Below are 25,523 nucleotides of genomic sequence, written 5' to 3' on the forward strand. Positions count from 1 at the left end.
CATAGAGCACTCCTACAGATAACACACCTGAACACCAAAGAGGGGGTCAGGCCTATTACACTACTTACTCAGCTTATGCGAGAGGGACACTAATATGGATATGCCCAGGGATCCCCTTCCAACACACTTGTGACCTGATCAACCCAGCAGGTAGCTTTGTGGCAATGAATGGTTGCCTATATGGTCGGGCTGTAGCAATTAATAATATTTATGCCCCAAATCTAGATCAGGAGGCTTTCTTCGAAGACCTCGCCATATCTCTGGCCCCTTACTTGGTGGGTTCAGTCATTATAGATGGGGATTATAGCTGTGTAGCATACTCTGTGCTCGATCGCTCCCACACCCCACTGCGGGTCTCTGCAGCTACTAAAGTGGCCCGGCTATTAGGGACTGGCAGTCGAAAGGGGGACTCATGGTGTTTTACACACCCATTAGATAGGGATTACTCCCTTTTCTCACCACTACACACTCTTCTTGTGCGCCTGGACACATTTATTTGTACCACAGATGTCCATGGGTCGGTAAGTGGTGCTGAATTCCTCATGAGAACCATATCAGAATATAGTCCGGTCCTTCTTTACTTGGGGTGGGAGAGCATGCCAATATGGAGAATGAAGCTGGAATCCTTAGAGGACCGGGTTTATCGAGACACCATTGGGGGTAGCATACAGCAATACTTTGAGGACAACCCCGGGGCAGTATTGTCTCTGCAGGTAGAGTGAGATGCCTTTAAGGCAGTACTGAGGGGGAAGTGTATAAGAGAATCAGTAGGAGCGTGGTGCACCTTGTTGACTGAAGTCTTATCCTAAGAAGAGGCACTAAGGGAGTTAAAACAGCATCAGCCAGGTCACCCAGAGTTGCAAGCAGCCCTGTTAGAAGCCAAGGAGAAGGTTGCAAAGCAGGTAGAAAAACGTAGAGGTTTTGATTACAGATCCTATATGACCTGGGCACATGCAAAAAGCGACCGCACTGGTTCACTTTTGGTCTGGTTCGGGAAGCCTGCTAAGCGGACTCAGTTATTGTGAAGATTGAATCTGATCGGGGCACCAGGCTGTATAGTCAAGCAGCCATCAACCAGCAATTTGTTAGCTACTACTCTGATCTTAATTCAAGCACGTTCGAACAGTCAGGTGATGACTGACAGGTTCCTAGCACCTCTCCCTTTCCCGACTCTCTCTCGAATGCAGAGGCTGAGGGCAGGGGAGATTTCACTACAGGAAATCCATCCGGCTATAAAAACTCTGGCGCTCTGCAAAATAGTGGGAACAGATGGATTTCCAGTTGAGTTTTATGACACATATGTGGATGAGTTGACCCCTAAGCTGGTGGACCTATGAAGAGCGGCTCAGGAAACAGGCTTTTGCCTTCCACCACTCAAGAGGCACTGGTAGTGCCACTGTGCCACTGATAAAACCGGGGAGGCTAGCACATGATATGAGGGCCTACAGGCCACTGTTGATGCTTAACATCAACTATAAGATCCTTAGCTTGATCCTTGACACTAGATTCTTTCCTCACAAGACTATGCTAATTCACCCTGATCAGGCGGGGTTCACCCCAGGTCGCAATACAGCACACAATATTCGGAGACTCTTAGCACTGCTAGAAACTGCCATCTATTATCATGCAGCAGCAGCAATTTTTGAAGTGGGCGTGGAGAAGGCATTCAACAGTTTTGAATGGGCTTTTCTTTATGGAGTAATGGAGCACTTCCGATAGGAGCAAGGATTTATCGCCTGGACTTGGCTGTTGATCTCTGAGAGTTATAAGGTGGGCTACAGAACCAGACCAGGGTGTCCTTTGTTTCCACTATTGTTCGTCCTGGCAATGGAGCTGCTTGCCGTCTACGCCAGAGTGGCGGACACCTATCAGGGCATAATGATTGGGGAACAGATCCACTACATTGCCCTGTATGTGGACGGCATAATGATCTTCCTTCAAAACACCACAATGGCTTTGGCGGGTGCTAGGAGATTACTAGGGGAGTTTGGGACACTCTCTAGACTCAAAGTCAATTGGCAGAAATTGCGCTTATTCCTAATGCTGGCAAAATGTGATCTCCCAGAGGGGTTGGAGGTATTGCAATGGTAGCCCCCCTGCCTGCAATACCTAGGTGTGAAGATATACCACGACCCAGCCGATCTGCTAGAAAGGAATGTTAAGAAGCCGATTCGGGCCCTCAAAGGAAATACCTATTTCTGGAAAATGCTTCCCAACTCTGTTGCGGGCCGAGTGGCACTACTAAATATGGTTGCATTCCCCGTCTGCTGTACTTTTTCATGGTGCTACCGGTGTGGATCCCACGAGCAATGTTCTGGGACCTTGACTCACTCGTAATTGGTTTCATATGGGGATCAGGGCGCAGACCAGTAGCTGACTACCTTGGAGGGGCCACTGGGAGGGGGGGGGGGGTGCTGGCAGTCCCTGAATTTGAGTCTTATTATCTTGCAGCCCAACTCTAGTGGTTGACGCAGTGGATGGCGGGCAGACTGATCCCAGGGAAGGAGATGGGTCTCTCAGTACCGGAGTTTTACCTGGTCATAGTACTAATAAAACTTTAGTGCCCTCTTCGATGTAATACTACTGAATTTCGAGTGCTGCAGTGCTGTTGGACTGCATGCAAAAGACATGTGTAAGGGTCCTGTGCTCGCCTGATATACCTATGAAAACCTTGCAAGTGCTGTCCCATGGGGTAGACTGGTGGGGTCTCATGGACTAAGTAACTGCAGGTGCTACAATGATGAGTGACTTACTTAGAACTGCGGAGCTCCTCCCATTTGAGGGGTTCCAATGAGACCATGACCTTCCTTTAGGCCACTTTCTTACTCTATTGAGTGGTGATGGCTGCAGTCCGTGGACATTGGGGAGCAGGCCTCTGAGAGCTGCCACACACTAAAAGTTGTCACTATATGGTCACCTCCTCGGGTACCTACAAGGCTGTCACCTGTTTATATCGTACGATTAGAGACGACATTGTGTTGCCCCTGACTACCCTTCAAGCCCTATAGGAGGAAGACTTGGGGATCCCTATACCAGAGGGCGACTGGGTGACTATATTAGAAAGTGTCGAGAAATGCCCATTTCAAGTTAATCAATTTTTACGTATTACACAAGGCATATCTCATCAATAGATATTTCCATTCAGTGGGATCGGCTTGTCAGAGATGTGCGGAGGTGGGAGTGGAGTTTGTTCACATGTTCTGGAGTTGGCATGTGCCCACCACCTACTGGACAGAAGTCATAAGCAGGGTAATGGATTTCATTGAGAGAGAGGTCCAATGCACCCCAGGGCACTGCTTATTAAGTTGGTCTCTTCATACCGCTAGAAGAAGGGCCACAGGTGGGTTCCAAGACCTGGCCTTTATATTAGCAAAGCGGGAAATCACTAGGAATTGGAAGGCTCCTTGAGGGTCCCTAAGTGGCAACACTGTGCAGGAGAGGTGGGCAGGATATGAAAGCGCAGTGCTTCTTTGAGAAGACTGGTGTGGCTGCAGCTCGTTTGACCTGGCCAGGGCCTGGGAGACGCTAGTGGATTGCATGAAAGATCCATATCCCCCATCATTGGTGGTATCACCAGGTGGCCCCTTGGGGTATTCCCGTCTGACTAACGCTGCCCAATTTGAACCATTGACTGTTGTGGTTTGCACTCCTTTAGGCTTCTACAGGGCCTAGAACTTAGACAGTTGATTGCCAAGCATCTATTGAATTGTTTGTTGGGCACGACTAGGGGAGGTGGGTGGATTCCCCAAGTTATTACCAATGTTATTTTATAATTGAGACTTTGTGGCTGGGGAAATTACTGTCCTAACTGCGCTTGTCTGGTGGTGGCTGATGATTAAAAAATCAATAAATTCTGGTAAAAAAATATAACTGTTAGGTCTGATTCTTGGTTATGAAAAGTTACGATAAACGCAGTAGGCCAGGTGCATTTAAGCTGAGCACCACGGTTGGACCGCCGGCACCACCACTTCTTCGCCGGCAAAAGGCCTGGCAGTGCCGGCGGTCATAATCCACCATGGCAGCGCTGCCCTAGGGATTACGAGCCCCCTCTCCACCGGCTTTTACATGGGGGTTGCACCGCCATGTATAAGGTGGCAGAGACGGGGGCCCCATGGGGGCCCCTGCAATGCCCATGCACCCGGCTTTTACATGGGGGGGTGCACCGCCAAGTTGGTAGAGACGGGGTGCCGGGGCCCCCATGGGCAGCCTCATCGCGCATTTCAGCAGACAGTGAAAAGTGCGATGGGTGCTGCCGCACCCGATGCACGGCAACATTGCAGCTGGCTCGTCAATGTTGTGGCTTGTTTTCCGCTGGGCCGGTGGGTGGAAATTCAGTTTTCACCCGCCGACCCAGTAGGAAACTTGTAATGACCCTTGCGGTCAGAACACCGCACTGGCAGTTTTCTGACCGCACGGCTTCGGCTGACGGGCTACTCCGTCCGCCAAAGTCATAATGAGGGCCTCAGTATGGAAAGCATATGTTAACCCCTTCGCTGCCAGGCCTTTTCCCTCTCAGGTACCAGGCCTTTTTTTGGCTATTTGGAACAGTTCGCACCTAGGCCCTCATAACGTTTTGTCCACATAAGCTACCCACGCCAAATTTGTGTCCTTTTTTTCCAACATCCTAGGGATTCTAGAGGTACCCAGAGTTTGTGGGTTCCCCTGAAGGAGACCACGAAATTAGCCAAAATACAGCAATAAATTTGTTTTATTTTTAAACGGGAAAAAAGGGCTGCAGAAGAAGGCTTGTGTTTTTTCCCCCTGAAAATGGCATCATGAAAGGGTTTGCGGTGCTAAAATCACCAGCTTCCCAGCTTTCAGGATCAGGCAGACTTGAATCAGAAAACCACATTTTTCAACACAATTTTGGTATTTTACTGGGACATACCGCATTTTTACTATCTGTTGTGCTTTTAGCCTCCTTCCAGTTAGAGACAGAAATGGGTGTGAAACCAATGTTGGGTCCCGGAAAGCAAAACATTTCTGAAAAGTAGATACAATTCTGGATTCAGTAAGGGGTCATTTGTGTAGATCCTACAAGGTTTTCCTACAGAAAATAACAGCTGAAATAAAAACAATATTGACATTGAGGTGAAAAAAACAGCAATTTTTCTCCACGTTTTACTCTGTAACTTTTTCCTGCGATGTCAGATTTTTTAAAGCAATATACCGTTATGGCTGGACTCTTCTGGTTGCGGTGATATATAGGGCTTGTAGGTTCATCAAGAACCCTAGGTACCCAGAGCCAATAAATGAGCTGCGCCTTGCAATGGGTTTTCATTCTATACCGGGTATACAGCAATTCATTTGCTGAAATATAAAGAGTGAAAAGTAGGTATCAAGAAAACCTTTGTATTTCCAAAATGGGCACAAGATAAGGTGTTGAGAAGCAGCGGTTATTTGCACATCTCTGAATTCCGGGGTGCCCATACTAGCATGTGAATTACAGGGCATTTCTAAAATAGATGTCTTTTTTACACTCTGTCTTACATTTGGAAGGAAAAAATGTAGAGAAAGACAAGGGGTAATAACACTTGTTCTGCTATTCTGTGTTCCCCCAAGTCTCCCGATAAAAATGGTACCTCACTTGCGTGGGTAGGCCTATAGGAAACGCAACACGGACACATCACATTTTTACATTGAAATGTGATGTGTTTTCTGCAAAGGGCCTAGCTGTTGATTTTGGCCTCTAGCTCAACCGGCACAAAGGGAAACCTACCAAACCTGTGCATTTTTGAAAATATACACCTGGCAGAATTCAAGATGGGGTGACTTGTGGGGCTCTCACCAGGTTCTGTTACCCAGAATCCTTTGCAAACCTCAACATTTGGCCAAAAAACACATTTTCCTCACATTTTGGTGCCAAAAGTTCTGGAATCTAAGAGGAGCCACAAATGTCCTTCCACCCAGCATTCCCCTAAGTCTCCCGATAAAAATGGTACCTCACTTGTACGGGTAGGCCTAGTGCTCGGGACAGGAAAGGACCCAAAACACAACATGGACACATCACATTTTCTCAAAGAAAACAGAGCTGTTTTTTGCAAAGTGCCAAGCTGTGGATTTTGGCCTCTAGCTTAGCCGGCACCTAGAGAAACCTACCAAACCTGTGCATTTTTGAAAACTAGACACCTAGGGGAATCCAGGATGGGGTGACTTGTGGGGCTCTCACCAGGTTCTGTTACCCACAATCCTTTGCAAACCTCAAAATTTGGCCAAAAAAGCCACACTTGTTCCTCACATTTCGGTGACAGAAAGTTCTGGAATGTGAGAGGAGCCACAAATTTCCTGCCACCCAGTGTTCCCCCAAGTCTCCCGATAAAAATGGTACCTCACTTGTGTGGTTAGGCCTAGTGCCCGCAAAAGGAAATTCCCCAAAACACTATCTGGACACATCAAAATTATCAAATACAAAACTACCTATTTTTGTGGGGGGGCACCTGCATTTTTGGTCCTGGGCTCAGCAGCCATCTAGGGAAACCTACCAAACCCAGACATTTATGAAAACTAGACACCCAAGGGAGTCCCGGGAGGTGTGACTTGCGTGGGTCCCCAGTGTTTTCTTACCCAGAATCCTCAGCAAACTTCAATTTTATCTAAAATAAATCACATTTTTCCCACATGTCTGTGTGGGATCACCGCACCGGAACAAATTGCCTCCCACACAACGTTTACCTTAGTCTCCCGGTAAAAATGATACCTCACTTGTGTAGGTGGGCCAGTGCCTGTGACAGGGAAGAGCCAAAAACATGTCGAAATTGAGGGGGAAGCAAAGTGGCCTCAAAAGGGCAGTTTGAAAAAAAACATTTTTAGGCTGACAAGTGGGGCAGAATTTTCATCGGTATAGATGAGACAATGCTGGGTGGTAGGAATTTTGTGGATTCCTGCAGATTCCAGAAGGTTCCATCACAAAAATGTGGGGAAAATATGTGATTTCCAGCAAAGTTGGAGGTTTGCAGGGCATTGTGGGTAAGACAATGGTGCTGGGTGCATGTGAAGTACACCACCCTGGAATCACCCAGATGTTTAGTTTTCAGATGTGTCTAGGTCTTGTGGAATTTTCTACATGGCAGCGTCCCAAAGTCCAAAAAGTGCAACCCTCACCATTCCAAGTGGGACGATTTTGAGAGTTAGCCAAGCTCTCATGGACCAAATGTAAAACCAAAACCCCAAATAATCAAATGTCCTCTTGCTTGCTATGGGATAAGATGTTTTAGTGTGCGGGGGGAGAGCTGAAAGACTGTTCCCCCTTCAGTTTGGTTGGGGGCATAACCAGGCCCATACTAGTTGGTAGCCACCACCCCACTATTTTATTTTTTATTTTTTATTCCAGGGCATCTAGTAGACTTTCTGCCCCCGGGGTGTGGATCAGGGGTAATTGACCAATTTTCCCACCGGTGGGTAGATCAATTTTGGCCCCATTTATTTAGGGTAGGGGTATAGCCATAGCCCAACCCTCTTATTTTGAAAAAAAAATCTTCCCTGGTCTCTGGTGGGCTTTCTGCCCCCTTTGGGGTCAGATGGGCCTTCCAAAAATAGGTAATGTGCCCCCATAGGGAACGACCCTTGCCCAAGGGGCTGCCCCCCCAAACAAAACACACACATACGCACACACCAATCCCTGGTGCCTAAGTGGTTTCTGCCCCCCAGGGAGTGATCGACCTATTAGAAATAGGCCGATCTGCCCCCAAGGGGAGCAGAAATGGCCTAAAATAAATCCCTCCCCCAGGGGAGCAACCCTTACCTAACGGGTCGCTCCCCTTGCGTGAAATTGGTGCACAAAAGAAAATCCCTGGTGCCTAGTGGTTTCGATCGGCCTAATAAAAATAGGCCAATCTGTCCCAAAGGGGTCAGAAATGGCCTAAAATAAATTTGCCCCCCAGGGCAACGACCTGTGCCTAAGGGGTCGCTCCCCTTGCATGAAATTGACGCAAAAAAATAAAAATCCCTGGTGTCTAGTGGTTTCTGCCCACTTGGGGGCAGATTGGCCTAATAAAAATAGGCCGATCTGCCCACAAGGGGGGAAGAAATGGCTTAAATACAATTTGTCCCCCAGGGGAGCGACCCTTGCCTAAGGGGTCACTCCCCATATGTAAAAAAATTAACAAAAAAAATCCCGGTGTCTAGGGGTTTCTGCCTTTTCTCTTCTTTCATGCCTCTCTCGCCCCCTCCACGTGATCGGAGGAGAAATGCTTTTGCATTTCTCCTCCGATCCGCGCTGGAAGCTGAGCTTCCGGCGCAGTGGGGGCAGCCTCTGATGAGGTCAGCATGCAATTGTGCGCTGACGTCATCAGACGCTAGGGGGAGGTCGGGGGCGGGAGTGGAAGGGGAAGCAATTGCCCTTCCATCCCTGCCCAGGGGAGGGCCGGTAGGTGGATGATGTGGTTACGTCCCTGGCGCCTGAGCGCCACGGCAGCAGACGTAACCACCTCGTCCCAGGCACCTGAGGGGTTGAAGTCAATAGACATTAAAGGTTGTATTGTTAGTACTCTGTAGTAAAGACTACAGATACAGTATTTTGTTACATGGAATCTCACAGATTACCATTGTAGGCAAGTATTTTGGTGTTCGTTACCCCCTCTTACAGTTGATTTGGGTTGTGAGTATCATTGTTTGGCCCTCTTGAGCAAAATAGTACTGTGCTTTTGCAAGTATAATTTTGTACAGTTTTGTAATTTTATTAATGTGCCTTATTGTTGCCTTGTGGGAAAGCTTAAGTTTAATTCAGCTGACCTCGGTTGGTTATAGTGACAAACCAATGATAACAGCCATATGCCCCAGTGGTTCATTAGGAAAATAGGAAAACGTGTTTCAGATGTTGTGTGTCTGATCTATTTATTATGAAAATCTATGTCAAAGTCAGTAGACTTGCTTTATACACTTTATATACTTTTAATGCCAAACGACCTTCAAGGGTGGGGTATTGTTGCACATTGTTGAAGCCTGCAGTCATGTATTTTGGTACATGAAATTCCTCAGATTTCCCTTGTGGGGGAGGATTTTGGTGTTGGTTATTACCTTTAACAGACCATTTGGCTACAAGAGATGCCCTGTAATAACTTTTGCTAGAATGTTTTTGGAACACAATCTTGTAATGAAGAAACATTAAAAACATATATATATATATACACCTAAAAAATCAAAGGTTACAGGGACATTAGAGTGAGGCTCGCATTTGAAACTTACATAACCACAGAAATTCACAAGTTATCGTTAGTTATCTCAAGTAACTATAACTCGTGCCCTGCCATGCACAGTTTTTTTGTCAAAAATGTTACTGTAAGTATTGCATTGATATTATCAATGATGTTATCAGAGATGTCATGAGTGCTCTAATTTGTGGGGTAATTAGCAGTGCATGCAAGGGTGTGAGTTATAGTTACCTTAGGGCCAGTGCTTCAGTTGTAAATCCAAACATGCCAGTGCCCAAAGTCCTCCTCTGAAACACGGGGCTGCTGCAAGCACGGAATACTGAGGCAGCATAATTCTGAAGCCACCTCTGGCCTCTTTAATTCATTTACAGCCACTCCCTGCCCCTTCAGCTCACTCTAGCAGCTTTCTGCTCTCTCCGTTTTTGACGCTTTTTGTTTTTCTCTTCCTCCGCCTTTCCCATATGTGTTTTTTGCTTGCAGTGAGTGCTTCAGGCAGAAACATGAGTGCCGGCTCTCAAAAATAAATGCGTGTGCCCCACACTGGAAACCACCGGCTCAAATTAAGCACTGCCTAGGGCACAAGTTATAGTTACTTGAGATAATTCTAACTATAACAGATGAATTTCTATGTTTTTTTACATTTTAAGTTTGAGCTTAACTATAGCATCCCTGTAGCCTTTGTGTTTTTAAGTGAATTTCATTTAAAAAAAAATCTATTTCCTAACTATAATGTCCCTGAAACCTTTGTTTTTTCAGTGAATGTCTATCTTTTTTTAAAGTAAAGTAATTTTCATTATCCAACCATCACCGTCATGCATGGTCTTTGGCCGTGTGGAGCAGAGGTTTGCCATGCACTACAGCAAACCTGTAACCACCCAACCTCACGCTGTGCAGGGCCTTTGGCTGTGCACAATGGTGGTTGGACACAGGGCCTGGCCTGTGGCCAGGCCCTGCACCCAACCCCAATTATGACCCAAATCCATGCCGCGCATGGCCAAAGGCCATGCACAGTGGAGGTTGGCTGCAGGGCCTGGCCTGTGGCCAGACGCTGCGGCCAACCCCCCTAACCACAAAACCACATGCTGCGCATGGCCTTTGACCATGCATGGTGGGAGGTGGCCGCAATCTGTCTCTTTGGGTGTGATAATAGGTGTGAGAGGATATATCTGGGTGTGAGAGTGGATGTGAGAGTGTCTGGGTGTGAGACTGGGTGCATCAGTGTCTTACTGGGTCTGTGAGTGGGTGCATCATTGTCTGTGTGGGTCTGTGAATGGGTGTGTGAGAGTCCGAGTGGGTCTGTGAGTCGGTGCATGAGGGTCTGAATGGAGCTGTGAGTGGGTTTAATGGCTGATATTCGTGAATTTGTTGCGACGTTACAAGGGGGGCCGCGCTGAGCATTGTGACATATTCGCGAATATCGCGCAAAATGAAAAAAAATAAGGGCATAAATTGAGTCTTAAAGACCCTTATATCACATCCCTAGGTTCAAGGTATATCCACCCTGACCCCTTATGCCACATCTCATTTTACTTTGCAGCCCCGGGGACCCTGTCCCGTTACCTAAAATGTGGGCCGCAAGTTTCTGCTAAGGTTGCGGTCAGCCAATCACAGCATTCCTGCTGGCACATGCATTCGTGAATACGCCGCGATCGCTGTGAAAGCATCTCAGTGGATTTGTGGCCCTACATATACAAATTTAATTTCCCTCTAATTTCTCAAAAATTAATGAACGGATTTACATCAAATATACAAAAGCGTAATATGTGTAATGAAACCTACCTTACTGCCATGGGAATCAACATGGGATATGCATGTTTTTTGACCCTCCCTCTTTTTTCTCGGCCCCCGGTTAATGGATCACCCCAAAACTTTCTGTGTGCAACAAGAATCACCAGAACGCTTTAAAAAAAAAAAAAATGTGATGATTCGTCAAACGTTGCCAAAGATATAGGCAAGTCAAAAAACACTTTTTCAATGGAAACATGGTCCTAACTATAACTATCTACTGGCAAATGGCAATAGGTAATATATATTTATATATATATATATATATATATATATATATATTTATATATATATATATATATATATATATATATATATAAATATATATATATATATATATATATATATATATACATACATATAGATCCATAGAGGGCTTTTCGGCCAGCCCTCTTATACTTTTGGTCTGCTTGACTGCCATTTACACTGTGCTTCCATTCATGACAGCGTACTGTGTGGGGGTAATGGTTCTGTCCTCCTCAGTCTGATTCACTTGCCCTGTGAATAACAGCACTTTCTGTTCATATGTGCACATCTATTTGACAAAACGTGCTCTTCAGTGTCCGGGCTGGTTGGCCAGTCATTTTGTTTTCAATTTCCTTGTTTTATAGTTTCTCTTTCATTTCTTTGCTCGTCCTCTTTTTATTTTAAATTTTCCTAAGAGGATATTACAGTGTTAAAGTGTTAACATGCTGCTTTCTTGCACTAATGTCATCTGCAGTGCACCCCATCCCAAATGGCCATGTCCTTTAAACTAGGTGCCCATAATGGAATGCAGTTTCCCATGGTGTATACTTGTCTTACCATTCTAAGACTGCCAACATCTGGAATACCACTGGAAGGCGGACACCCACTGCTATGTTTAGTTTTGTTGTTGAAAGCATAGTCCTGTTGTGTTTGGATGGCAGCATGTTCTTTTTTCTACTGGTAGTTTTTTTTTATTTATCTTGCATATGTTGTTGAGTTAGTGTATGTTTTATTGTGGTTGTGTCATCGGGTACAAATGTACGAATGAGTCAGTGTATGAATGAATGGGTGCATTAGTGCAAAGATGAGTGATAGATTGCATTTGTGATTACTTATTGAGTACGCAAACCTATCAATGGCACAAAAGGCATTTCATTCATAAGCCAGACCTATTGGCATTGCTATGCTTTTTTAACGGTTAGGCACCCAATTATATACTTTCCCTGCTTTGAATTGTTATTATATTAATGTTTGCTAACAAAGTTGTTAGAAACTATACGGCTGCTCTCTAATATTAGAGGGATTCCACCAACCACATTCTGCGACGTTGTTCAACACTGGGAACATTCAGACAATCAGAAAGACAATTTTTGTTTACCCATTTCCCCCACTGTTTGCGAGCAATAAAAAAATACCCAGTGCACGCTCAATGACTGCTTTGTTTTTTTTATGTCTGAAAATCAGCTGACTGAAAGTGCACCAAACCAACCAAAGCACCAAATGGAGGCAAAATACCTGGTATATTTTCATTTAGTTGTTTTTTTATTCACAATTAAAGTGGTCCTTGGGGATCGCCATGTAAAAAGCAAAAAAAAAAAAAAAAAACACTTAACCTATTATAACTTTTTACTCCTTGGCTAATTTGCTTTAAATTTACCAGGATAGAGGCCTGAATTTTGTACTATTTTTCCACTGCTTAGAACAAATAGGTAATGGGTGAAACGTATTATCGATGGAAAATGGGGTTTCCTGCGAATTGTTTTATGAGCCTTTCTATCGAGGCAGGAAATTGTCACTAATATGAATGTGTGTTGTACAGAGTATGGTACTGGGGTTGTAGCGTTATGGTTCATTTATACTTTCCATAGGAAAAAATGAAGTGCACCAGGTTCTCAGTTTGGTAGGAAGTAACCGAGTATTTTTCTGAGGTCCAGTGTAATTATTTTATGGTAAAAGGTGTGCAGAACAGTCAAAGGGGGGGGGGGGGGGGGGAGGGGGAGGGCTTAGGGGGTGCAAACTTATTTGGGATGGTGGGTTAAATTTTAAGCCCTATAGGAAATCTTGCTCTACACCAAATCTGACATGCTGGTTGTCCAATAGTCAGAACAGGGTCTTTTTGAGAAATTTGCAAAAAAAAGGGGTTGGGTGCCTCTCAAGGGTTAATCTTTTTTTTAAACTTTGGACTGTTAGGATCTAGAATATTTTGAGAACTGCCAGTTAAAGAATTGATTTTAGGTACCTGTTTTTGCAATCGTGTTTGCAGTGAGAGGCTAGCCAGAGACTCACTGGTTGAACATTTTTATCCGTCTGCCTTTACGCATTGCAGGCGTTTTGAGAACAATTCATAAATGCGACACATAAAAAAATTAATTGCAGGACGAAGTGAAGGGGTAAGGGAGGAAGTGGAGGGGTAAGGAAGTGGAGGGTTAGGGGAGGAAGTGAAGGGGTAAGGAAGTGGAGGGTTAAGGGAGGAGGTGAAGGGGTAAGGGAGGAAGTGGAGGGGTAAGGGAGGAAGTGAAGGGGTAAGGAAGTGGACGGTTAAGGGAGGAAGTGAAGGGGTAAGGAAGTGGAGGGTTAAGGGAGGAAGTGAAAGGGTAAGGAAGTGAAGGGTTAAGGGAGGTAGTGAAGGGGTAAGGAAGTGGAGGGGTAAGGGAGGAAGCCGAGTGATAAGGGAGGAAGTGAAGGGGTAAGGAAGTGGAGGGATAAGGGAGGAGGTGAAGGGGTAAGGAAGTGGAGGGGTAAGGAAGTGGAGGGGTAAGGGAGGAAGTAGAGGGATAAGGGAGGAAGTGAAGGGGTAAGGAAGTGGAGGGATAAGGGAGGAGGTGGAGGGGTAAGGGAGGAAGTGGAGGGGTAAGGGAGGAAGTGAAGGGGTAAGGAAGTGGAGGGCTAAGGGAGGAAGTGAAGGGGTAAGGAAGTGGAGGGGTAAGGGAGGAAGTGATGGGGTAAGGAAGTGAAGGGTTAAGGGAGGAAGTGAAGGGGGTAAGGAAGTGGAGGGATAAGGGAGGATGTGGAGGGGTAAGGGAGGAAGTGAAGGGGTTAGGAAGTGGAGGGGTAAGGGAGGAAGTGAATGGGTAAGGAAGTGGAGAGGTAAGGGAGGAAGTGAAGGTGTAAGGAAGTTTAGGAGTAAGGGAGGAAGTGAAGGGGTAAGGAAGTGGAGGGTTAAGGGAGGAAGTGAAAGTGTAAGGAAGTGGAGGGTTAAGGGAGGAGGTGAAGGGTAAGGAAGTGGAGGGTTAAGGGAGGAGGTGAAGGGTAAGGGAGGAAGTGAAGGGGTAAGGGAGGAAGTGAAGGGGTAAGGAAGTGGAGGGGTAAGTGAGGAAGTGGAGGGGTAAGGGAGGCACACCAAAATGTGCTGGGGAATCGAATGACGCGACAACGGGTGTGGTCAAAGGCCACATCCTGCGCTCGACTCTTGCAGTGCACTAAAGTTTCTTGCTTCAACTAGGGGCAAAGTTATTTAATTACAAAACTAACAGGTCTGTATGCCCTCAAATCTACCTCAGGCTGAAACATTATTATTGCAATGGTATTTTAATTCGGCCTCACAATATTTTCTATCAGATTGTTTCGGGTAGTTATGAATTTTGCCCCTTCGGAAGGGTTGCCCTCTGAAGCAGAAATACGAACGTTACACTGTCTGTGCAAAGGATCATCTAGGGAATACCTCCCACACTGGCTAAGGTGCAGCCTGATTGGGCAGAGGTTGTGAAAATATGGGGACATGCTCAGAACACAAATAACAGTTATTTAAAAAAAAACCTCTCAAAACGTCATATGATGAGATGTTACTGAAATTTGCCAGTTTCGATGAGCAACCAAACTATAAATTACTTCCAAAAATACCCAAACCATAAATCACCTCCAAAAATACAGCAAACTGTGCGCAGCCAGATGCGGTACGAAGACACCTCTAGGGCAGGCGTGTTGACCACAGTCCTGGCCAAAGACCAGAAGCTGTGCCCAGATTATGCTCGTCACTGGTAAGAAGGGCTGTGAGATCTTCCACCTTTTACACTCGGCGATGAAAATGAGACCGTGGGCTGTGCCTTTTGGGGGAGTTATGACTGTGTTGCTCACCCTGTCGGGTACATTTCAGTCGTTGATAGATTTTGCATGGAACCATAAGGTCCCTTCTGCTGACGTTTTTGAGGGATAGTCATATGTCTGATAATCTGGTTCTCCACTCCACCCTAATAATCTTTCCTCGATCTTTCAGGCAGTGGCACGTTTTACGTGTGAGTGTCACGCCTCTCAGCAGAATATGGCGGGAGCCGTCTCCCACAGAGCAACTGGCCTGGCAGTGATACGGAAAACACATGAGTCATACCTGCAGACGGTCTTGCTTGAGGCCAAAGTCAATAAAAAACAATAATTCATGTCAGGCTGAGAATTCTTCACCCATACATCAGGTTTTCTACCTGAAATAACTTCAGCACACACCATCGAAAACATCTGTTGCTTATTGTGTCAATTACAAATATCTGTTCCTTGAGAGCCTGTTTTTATTGACGAGTCATCTGGTCTTGCTTTTGTTCTAGGGACCAGCTATAAAAAGTTAAATATTTTCTATTCCTTTTGTTTCTAACCTCAAGCAACTGGGTACAATTACACGTGTGGAAACTCCTTCATGGATGTTATTAAGGAGTATTCTGGTACTCTCTGAAAATTCCAGAAATTTGAAAATCCACACCCAAAGAAAAAAATAAATACATGCCTATATCTTTGGCGCCGTTTGACAAATCTTCTCAAAGTTTTCCAAAAAAAGTGTTGCAGTGATTCTTGTTGCGCACAGAACGTTTCGGGGTGATCCGTCAAGTGGGGGCCGAGGAAAGGGTTGCGTTTCTCATGGTCATTCCCATGGGACCTTTAGACACGACTACAGCCCAAACCGCTGACCGGAATTACACCACATTTGGCAGAAAGCTAGCTTTTGGTATGCAGTTTACGCTTTCGTTCATTTGATGTAAATCCAATCAGTCGTTTTTGGGAAATTAAAGAGAAAACAAATTTGTGTATCTCTGGCCGTGGCGTCTCCGTGATTATTTCGTGAATTATTCATGAAAAACGAATTTTCACAAATGCACATGCAAAAAGAAGTGCTGTAATTGGCTGACCGCAATCTGACTAGAAAGTTGAGGCCGTCATATTATTCCACGGGACATGGTCCCCAGAGGTGAAAATCCTAATTAAAATTGACATAAGGGGTCAGCATGAAGGTACCCTGACCCCATGAGTGTGATATAGGTTTGTTTTATGGGCACATTTATGTGTCAACATGCATGATATTTGGAATATTCACAAATTTTCACAAAATATCCGCAAATGAGAAAAAACTTGAAAGAAAAACCACAGACTCATTCATACACAAATTAATTTACTCATACAGGCACTCAGAGATTTATGCGCCCACTCATACACCCACTCAGGCACTCTTGCACCCACTCAGACTCACACAGCCACTTTCAGACCCACTCAAACACTCATGCACCCACTCACAGATCCACTGACAGAAACAGGCCCTGTGGCCAACCTGTGCTGCGCACGGCCAAAGGACATGCGTGGCACGGAGTTGGGTGGTTATAAGGGCTTGGCCGGTGGTTGGAATAACGTATAGTAATTACAATTACTTCACATTAAAAAACCATAGAAATTCACGGAAAAAAACAAAGGTTACAGGGACGTTATAGTTAGGTTCTGAAATTACTCATACAAAACCATAAAAATTGAGCAGTTAGAGTTATTTCAAGTAACTATATCTTGCGCCCTAAGGTAACTATAAATTACGCCCCCGCCAAGCACAATATCTTCTTCATTAATTTGACTGCTAATGCTTCATTTAATTTTTTAATAATGTTATAGAAGTTGTCATGAGTGCTGTAATATCTGGGGTAATTAGCAGTGCATGACAAATGCACGAGTTATAGTTACCTTAGGGCACGAGTTATAGTTACCTTAGGGCGTGAGTTATAGATACTTGAAATAACTTTAGCTATAACTGCTGAATTTCTAAAGTTTTGTATGAGGACATTCAGAACCTTACTATAAAGTCCCTGTAACCTTTTTTTAAGGACATTTTTATGTTTATTTAAATTAAATTTCCTAACTATAACGTCCTTGTAACCTTTGTTTTTTTCAGTGAATTTCTATGTTTTTTTTACCTGCGGCCAGGCCTTACTGCCAACTCCCATAACCACCCAACCCTGCACCTGGAGTTGGCTGCAGGGTCTGTCTCTCTGGGTGTGAGAATAGGAGTGAGAGGGTGTCTGTGGGTTTGAAAGTGGGTGTGAGAAATTCAGTCTGGGTGTGAGAGTTAGCGGCGTGTGGGGGTCTGTGTGGGTCTTTTAGTGAATGTGTGACATCTGAGTTCATATGTGAGTGGGTGTGTCAGTGTCTGAGTGGGTCTGTAAGTGGGGCATCAGTGTTTGAGTGAGTCTGTGAGTGAGTGCATGAGGGTGTGACTAGGTCAGTGAGTGCGTGAGTGTGTGTTTCTATGAATGAATGATGTAGAGTATGAATGGGTCTGAGAATGTTTTTTTTTTTAATTCACAGTTATTCGCATATTTGTTGCGACGATACATGGGGGCCACGCTGATCATTGCAACATATCCATGAATATTGTGTGGTGTGAAAAAACATTTTTAAGGGCATATTTTGACCCTTAAAGACCCCATATATCACACCCCGTTGGTCAGAGTACCTCCACCCTCACCCCATATGCCACTTCACAAATTTATTTTCAGCTCCGAGGACCGTGTCACATAAGATAAAATGGCAGCTGCAACTTTCTGCTCAGGGTGCAGCCATCCAATCACAGCATTCCTGTTGGCGTGCGCATTCGTGAATTCACCACGCTGCAAAACGCTGCAACGGATCCATAGCCTCACATGTACAAATTTATTTTACCTTTTTACACCAAATAACCAAAAGCACAATCTGCGGAATAAAATCAAGCATTCAGCCAGACCCTGCGGCCAACCTCCCTAACCACCCAACCCCATGCTGCACATTGCCCTTTGGTCATGTGCAGCGTGAGTTGTCCGCAGTCTCTCTGGGTGTCAGAATAGGTGTGCAAGGTGTATCTGGGGGTGAGAGTGGCTGTCAGATTGGCTGTCTGGCTGTGAAAGTGCATACATCAGTGTTTTAGTGGGTGCGTCAGTGTGTTCGCGGGTCTGTGAGTGGGTGCATGAAGGTGTCAGTGGGTCTGTGAGTGGGTATGTGACAGTCTGAGTCGGTGTGTGAGTGGGTGCCTTACTGTCTGAGTGTGTCTGTGAGTGGGTGCGTGAGGGTCTGAGTGGGTACGTGAGCGTCTGAGTGGATCTGTGAGTGGGTGCGTAAGTGTCTGAGTGGGTGTGTTAGTGAGAGAAACTGATTGAAAGAGAGAAAGGAAATGAGAGGGAGAGAGATATCATTTTTTCAGGCTTTGATGTCTGATATGCTTAGACTAAGATATTTGTGTACAATTTACAATAAAAATGTATTTATTATTTGAAAAAATGTAATAATTTATTTTCATTAACAAAAAAAAGGGAAATGAGTCCAGCTGGACACGTTCCCAGCGCTTTATGGGCTATCTGAGACCGCGAGGGAACACTCAAAGGCTTCCCATCGGTCCCTCCTGATTTATTTATTTATCATATTTTAATAAAAAGCCCTTATTGGCTACCTGGCACCACGGGGAAGCCTTAAGGTTTCCCTCATGGTGGCATTGCGCATGGAGCTGCTTTGACAGCAGCTCCGTGCTTGCTGAAAATTTCATCTCTGTCCCTTGTATCCGTGCATGGAACAGAGATGAAATCTTTGGATTTTGACAGGAGGACCTGTTTTACAGGTTTCACTGTCAAAACCTGAAGCTAAGTACCGGAGGTGGGCACCTTGGGACATAACAGGAGCCGGCCCTGGGGGTGGTGGTCGCCAGAGCCATCAGTGGCTCATAGAGGGGGCCGAGTGGCCTCCCTCCAACGAGGACACAGCCCGGGTGGTGGTGGTCCCCAGTGCTTGGGGGTCCCAACTGGACCCCCTTTCTTTTTTTAAATATTTGCCCCAGAGGGTGGTGGTCACTAGAGGAGTCAGGGGAGGGAACGTGCCCCCCCCCTTCTCATACATCAGTGTAGCCCCGGGGAGGTGGTGGTCCCCGTGGCTGGGAGTCTTCAAAGCTGATATTGCCATGAGGGTGGCTGGTGCTGTTACTGTGGGAGTGAGGAGTAGTGCTATATATATATATATATATATATATATATATATATATATATATATATATATATATATATATTTGTACATATATATAAAAAAAAAAATCCCCCAGCAATGCAATCGTCAACAGGAATGGGCCCGCTCTCCAACTGGTGCAGTATCGGGAATGACCGGCCTCCCCCCAGAGTTATCCAGAACAAGCAGATTGACTACAGTCCATGACCTGTATTATCCAAACTTTTTAATCACATAATCACAAAAACAATCGCACAGACGTGTTTCGACCTTGCCGGTATTTCTGAGTAATTCCCATCATTTTTACTACAAGTGTTGGGGATGAAGTGTTGGTAGACGGGTGGGGGGGACTTTAGAGCGGAAATAGGCAAGTATGCCCCTCAAAATTTATCTGCGACTGAATCATTTTTATTACAATTGTATTTTAATTCAGCCTAAAAATACTTTTAGCACATTGTTTCGGGTGGTTACGCATTCTGCTCCTATAAAAGGGGGGATATCATTTGAAGCATAAATAAGAACTTTACACTGTGCAAAGGATAAACTAGGGAATTCCTCATACACTGACAAATATGCAGTCTGATTGGCCAGCGGTTGTTTGCTTCCGCTACAAAAGGGTGCCTTGTGGGAATGTTTATGCTCATTACAGCGGGACTGAGATGTTTATGATGGCAAGCCAGTAAGTAAGGCTATGGGTCTGATCTGTTTATGGTAAAAGTGTATGACACAGGCAGTAAGCCATACGTATTTAATTCGAAAGGCGTATTTTAAAGCCAATAGGCCTTTCTAGGTGGATTATTATTACAACGTGCTAATGCAAGTAAACTGACATTGTGTTACATTAATTCACATAGATTCAGTGGTGGCTCCTCCGCTAGGGCGGAGGAGCGTCGCCCCCACCTGCAGCAACCGCTGCAAATCCTTTCAAAAGGAAAGGATAATAAACCATGTTTACTATCCTTTTCTTGTGAAAGAGGCGGGGCCTTGTGGGATGACCTGGACGAGGGGAGTGCACTGTGCACTCCCCTCAGAGCGCATGTCACACATGAGCAATAGTCTGTCTCCAGCCCAGCAAGAGACTGCCCAGGCTCCCGGTCTGCCTGGGATTGCCCTGGCCGGGTGCTCCCAGCCAATCCTGATGCTGTCTAAGCAGCATCAGGATTGGCGGAGGGCAGGCTGGGAGCCTGTTCCTACAGCGACGTCGAGGTAGAGGAGCAGCGCGCCGCAGCAACTGAGGAGGTAAGTGTAATTATTTTTTATTTGTATTTTACTTTATTAATTCCCCCCGCAAACCTGTCTGCGCGCCGCCCCCCCCCCCCCAGTTACACCCAAGAGATGCAACTGCATAGATTACTGCAGAGATTACTGTAGTAGGTAATGTTTTTGGTGTTGGTTTCCCATTTTGACAAATCCTAGGGGTGGAAGATTTACACTTTCACATTCCTCTCTTAAGAGAGGGTTATATATTGCTTTGACATCTGTAAATTTGTACATATTTGTAATTTTTTTGAATATCTACCAAACATTTGTATTGTGGGAACACCAATGTGTTCTACAGTAGGCCTGAGTTGTTTATGAGAACAAGCTTTGATAAAGGCTATAGGCCTCATAGGTTCATTGTGAGAAATGTTGTCAGGTGTCATAGGTTTGATCTGTTTATTTTGAAAAGTTATCGCAAAAAGTAAAATGGCCAAGCACTAACCTATTTATTGCAAAATCATATACTAAAGCCATAGGTCTTTAATGGTGAATTGCATTTTACTCTATTAAGGCCTGTAGAAAGGTGTTTTATTACATGAAATATCACACATTACTGTAGTAAGCAAGGGTTATGGTACTAGTCACGGTCCCTGATAAACCCTGGGGGTTGAAGATTTCACTGTGATAATCCTTGCTAGACCGCTTTAGGAAGCTCGGGCAGCTTTAGATGTCTGCCAGACTCCTGTAATCCAAGCAAGCCATAAACATAGGCATACATACATACATATATACAACACAGAGGGGATATGAGTCAGCTCTTTTCTCCATTAGGTTGTTAGAGTATCATTCACACTGTGCTCCCGCCCACAACAGAGTACATCATAGGGCAACTGGTCAGCCCACTTCAGGCAATTGGCTCAGGCAATTGGCTATTTTGCCCTGTGATTGGCAAAATCTTTCCTGATCATATGTGCACATCCCTTTGAACATGAGTGCTCTTCGCTGCCAGGGCTGGATTCCAGTCCTTTGGTTTTCCATAGTCTCCTTTTATAGATCCTCTTTTATTTCTTTCCTTTTTTTCTTATTTTGTTTGTGTTTTTTTCCTAGCGCTACTGTGTCTCTCACTTGTAGCTCATTACACCTGCTGTGTGCCACAACCAGTGCTGCTACTGCGTCTAAACCTGACAGCGTCTTGAAATGGTATTGGCCATAGAGTGTCATTGTATTACTGTTCCAAAGATGGCCGCCACATTTAGAAACATTGGGCCTCGTGTAAAAAAATCCAAATAAAAAAATGGAAATTGCAATTAATGACGATTCGCAATTGGCAGTTGCTTATTTGGAATATACAAAAAAATACCCGAGAGCGATTATGAATTGTTAATATTCGCATTCACAAATTAAGAAATCACTAATGCAAATTCTCTACATCAGCAATACAGAAAGGAGGGGCCACACTGTTTGTGGAGAGAGCAAAGGAATGAAGTTTATGATAGAGCTGTTGGTGACATTTATATTACATTAAAATTTAAGGTCTGGAGTGTTTTCAGGATGACAGCAGAAAGAGAAAGAGAACGTTCAGTAATGTGGAACTAGGAATCTTAGTTGAGGAAGGCGTGGCCGAAAACAAGAATTTATTTGGCAAAGCTTCACTCTGGCCTTCATTATGAATTTGGCAGGCGGAAAATGCTGCCCGCCAAACTTATGCATTCAGGAGACCGCCAGTTCGGTCTCCTTCCCGCAGCCCCTATTATGAGTTTCCCGCTGGGTCAGCGGGAAACAGCCCACAGCATTGACGCTAGCTTGTAATCGAGCCGGCTGCAATGTTGCGGAGCGTTGGCTGCAGCAGCACCCGTCACACTTTTCACTGACTGCTAAGCAGACAGTGAAATGTGTGAAGGGGCTGTCCATGGGGGCTCCTGCACTGCCATGCCAAGTGCATGGGCAGTGCCGGGGCCCTCATGGGGCCCCCCGGCACCCCGTCGCTGCCAGCTTTTACGTGGCGGTGCAATTGCCATGTGAAATCCGGCGGAGTAGGGACTCGTAATTCCTCCTGGCAGATTAAGACTGCCGGCACAGCAAAAGTGCTAGGACCACCAGACTCGTAATGAGGGCCTCAGTGTTCTTGAGGCCACTAAATATATATTATATACACACACACATGCAAGTGTGTGTGTGTGTATTTATATATTTAAATTAATGTAATACAATTAAAATGGATTGTGGGGCATGAGGTCAAAAATGTAAGTCATTTTTTTAAATGAAAAGATGCAATTAGGTTTAAAAAAAATGTAATGATATAGATACTAAAATGTTAATTAAGATCAAAACATAAATATATCAGTAAGATGCTTAAAATGTTTAACTTGTTAATATGTGTAGAATATATTTCAATAAATATTTTTATTCTTATTTTTTTCCATCAAGAAAACATCAAACAACACTGTCAGAGATGGTACTCTTGAAGAGACAGCCGGAACCAGACGATTTCATATCACCAGCTGCTGAATCGATCAACTTGTCAACTAACCATATTGCTACTGTTTTTGTGACACATTGACTTTCTGTATTTTGTATAGAAAGTAAGCAACACATTATGTTGACATAAGTGTGTATAGAAATGCTATAATGTAAAATTGACATTTTATTGTTGTTCATTTAATATTTTGCTCAAAAATGTGAAATATCTGTGAAGTAACAGCAAACAAATATGTTAACTCAAACGTTTGCTAAGGTCTTCATTCATGTTTTGCAAAAAGTACCTTATGTCAAGAATAATTATTTGTGATTTCTGTTCCATGGTCTCTTCCGTCCACGAAATGTAAATTATCTTGGAAATATGTGTGTTGATTAGGAGGGGGCCCTTCATCGCCATCAGGTTCCTCGTCAACAATATCCTCTAGTAACCCCCTTTGCATTGTGTTATTATGCAGAATGGCGTGCACAGCTGTAATTTTACAAGCAGTCTCTGGTGTATACTCCAAAGCCACCCCTCCACCCCCACCCCCTTTTATGAAGAAATCTGAATCGTCCCTTCAAAATCCCAGATGCTCTTTCAATTACAGTCCTGATTGCTGTGTGGGCAGTATTATAGCATCTTTCTCTCGCAGGCCTTGGCTGAAAATATGCAGTCATGGTCCAAGGGCAAATGGCATAGGCACTGTCTCCTGTAAGATGCACAAAGCCCATAACTAATAAGGTGCAGTGGGGGTTGTGAAATTATATATAGCCACTCAGCCAGCAAATAGCCATCTCCCCCTTACACCTGGTCACACCTACTTCCACTTGATAGTAACTTGATATTTGTCTTTTTTGCACAGATTCACAACTTGCAGATGCTTTGTGCATGCAAATAATGATTCACAAATTGTGAATCCTATTTAGGAAATACAAAAAGTATCTCTATTTTGAAAGTTGTTAAATATTCAGTTCCTTGTGCAAAATTAAAGAACTCCTCATTTTGTGGTATGTACATATGGAATCACAGTTTTAGCATTGACAAAAGGATGTTGTCCATCTTTCATAGGTTTAACAATGATACACTAAGCACAATACCATTCTAATATGACCATCCAGAATGATGTTTATTGAGTGATTAACCTAGAATTGGTATGGTATTTTGCACTGTGTTCCATTATTTTACTTTTCCAAGATGGCTAACACGTTGCTTCTAAACATGGTTTCAATGTTTGAATTTTTCAACAATGATAGGGTATGTACAACACCATTGCAATATGGCAGACGGCTGGTTATATTTTTATTTTATTCTTTTTTATCCAAGCATATGCTCACCATTTGATTTCTTTTTTTCTTTTAATTTATCTTGCATATAAGAGTTGATTTTGTGTGTGTCTATATCAGTGTAGATGACTAAGTGGATGAATGCAAAAAGGAGTGAATTTGTGGATGAATGGATGCATGAATGCAATTATGAGAGACAGAGGGCCTTATTATGCCTTCAGCGGACGGAAAACCCGTCTGCCGAAGTCCCAACGGGTAGGTTGCCGCCAGAGTGGCAGCCTCCCTGCCGGGCCCATTACGAGTTTCCCGTGGGCCCAGCGGGAAACAGCCTACAGCATTGTCTCCAGCTCGTAACTGAGCCGGCGGCAACGCTGTAGTACGTAGGGTGCACAAGCAACCGTCGCAATGTTCACTGTCTGCAAACAGTGAACATTGCAACAGTGCTGGCCAGGGGGGGCCCTGCACTGCCCGTGCCCCTTGCACCCCATTTCCACCAGCCTTTTCATGGCGGAGCTTGCAGCTCTGTCTTGGTGGATTAGGACCGCCAGCACCGCCAGGCCATCCTGTAGTCATAATCTGTCAGTGCTGGCAGTTTGACCGCAGCGCTACTGCAGCGGTCATAATATGGTGCTCAGACCACCGCATTAGTGGCGGTCCGACTGCCACCGCGAACCTGGCAGTCATCAGACCACCAGGTTCGTAAAGAGGCCCAGAGTGTATGTATGATGGCTTGTTGAGTGTCTAAACTCTCCAGCGACTGAATAGGCACTTTCATTTATAAGCCAGACCTATTGGCATTGCCAATTCTTGTTACTTGATTATTATGTTGATGATGGTTTTCTGTGTGATGTCATGATGGATTCTGATGTCATGTCGACTTCTTGGAAGTTTGATGTGTTGGGATTTGAATTAAAATGATTCAGTTGGCTACAGGGCTCTTATCTGTGAAAGCTGCAATGCGGTCTCTGTACATTCTTATCTGAATAAATCTTCTGCAAGGATCATTAAACCTTATGATTCAAATTTACAATGCACCATCATAGTTGATGCTAGCAATGTAGGTCTTGGTGCAGTGTTGACACGAATAAAGGATGGAGTTGAGAACATATTAGGACATGCTTTGCATATTTTGAGCGGTGCTGAGAACCATTTTTCTGTAATTGAGAAGGAGTTGGTAGTGTGTTGGTAGGACAAAAGTTTCACTTGTATGTATGAGGCAGCAAGGTAATGCTAATAACTGATCATAATCCTTTATTAACTAGTCTGTGAGGTCACAAAATTAAAGACCACACACGTTGCATTGCTCTGTTTTACACAAAACTGTTAAAGTATAATTTTGCTATTTCTTATTTAACCAGTTGTAAAAAATGTTAGAGGTAATTATTTGTCTAGGTTTCTATCCAATAGTAATAGTGTGCAAGTTGTGAGTGATGAGCGCTATGAAACCTGTCTCATTGCTGCTATCAATTTGGAGAATGA

At 44.5% G+C, this 25,523-nt stretch overlaps 1 long non-coding RNA gene across 1 annotated transcript in view; it reads left to right on the forward strand.

The window, feature by feature from the left end:
- The window catches only part of LOC138293526 (uncharacterized), a 36,056-nt gene extending 11,003 nt beyond the window's left edge, over window positions 1–25,053 (forward strand). The window contains exon 2 of the long non-coding RNA XR_011203031.1: window positions 22,731–25,053. This is a non-coding gene — a long non-coding RNA (uncharacterized lncRNA). The remainder of the gene's footprint in view (window positions 1–22,730) is intronic.
- The last annotated feature ends 470 nt before the right edge of the window (window positions 25,054–25,523 follow it).

The sequence above is a fragment of the Pleurodeles waltl genome, chromosome 4_2 (genome assembly GCF_031143425.1).
Source record: "Pleurodeles waltl isolate 20211129_DDA chromosome 4_2, aPleWal1.hap1.20221129, whole genome shotgun sequence".
NCBI classification, from domain to species: Eukaryota; Metazoa; Chordata; class Amphibia; order Caudata; family Salamandridae; genus Pleurodeles; species Pleurodeles waltl.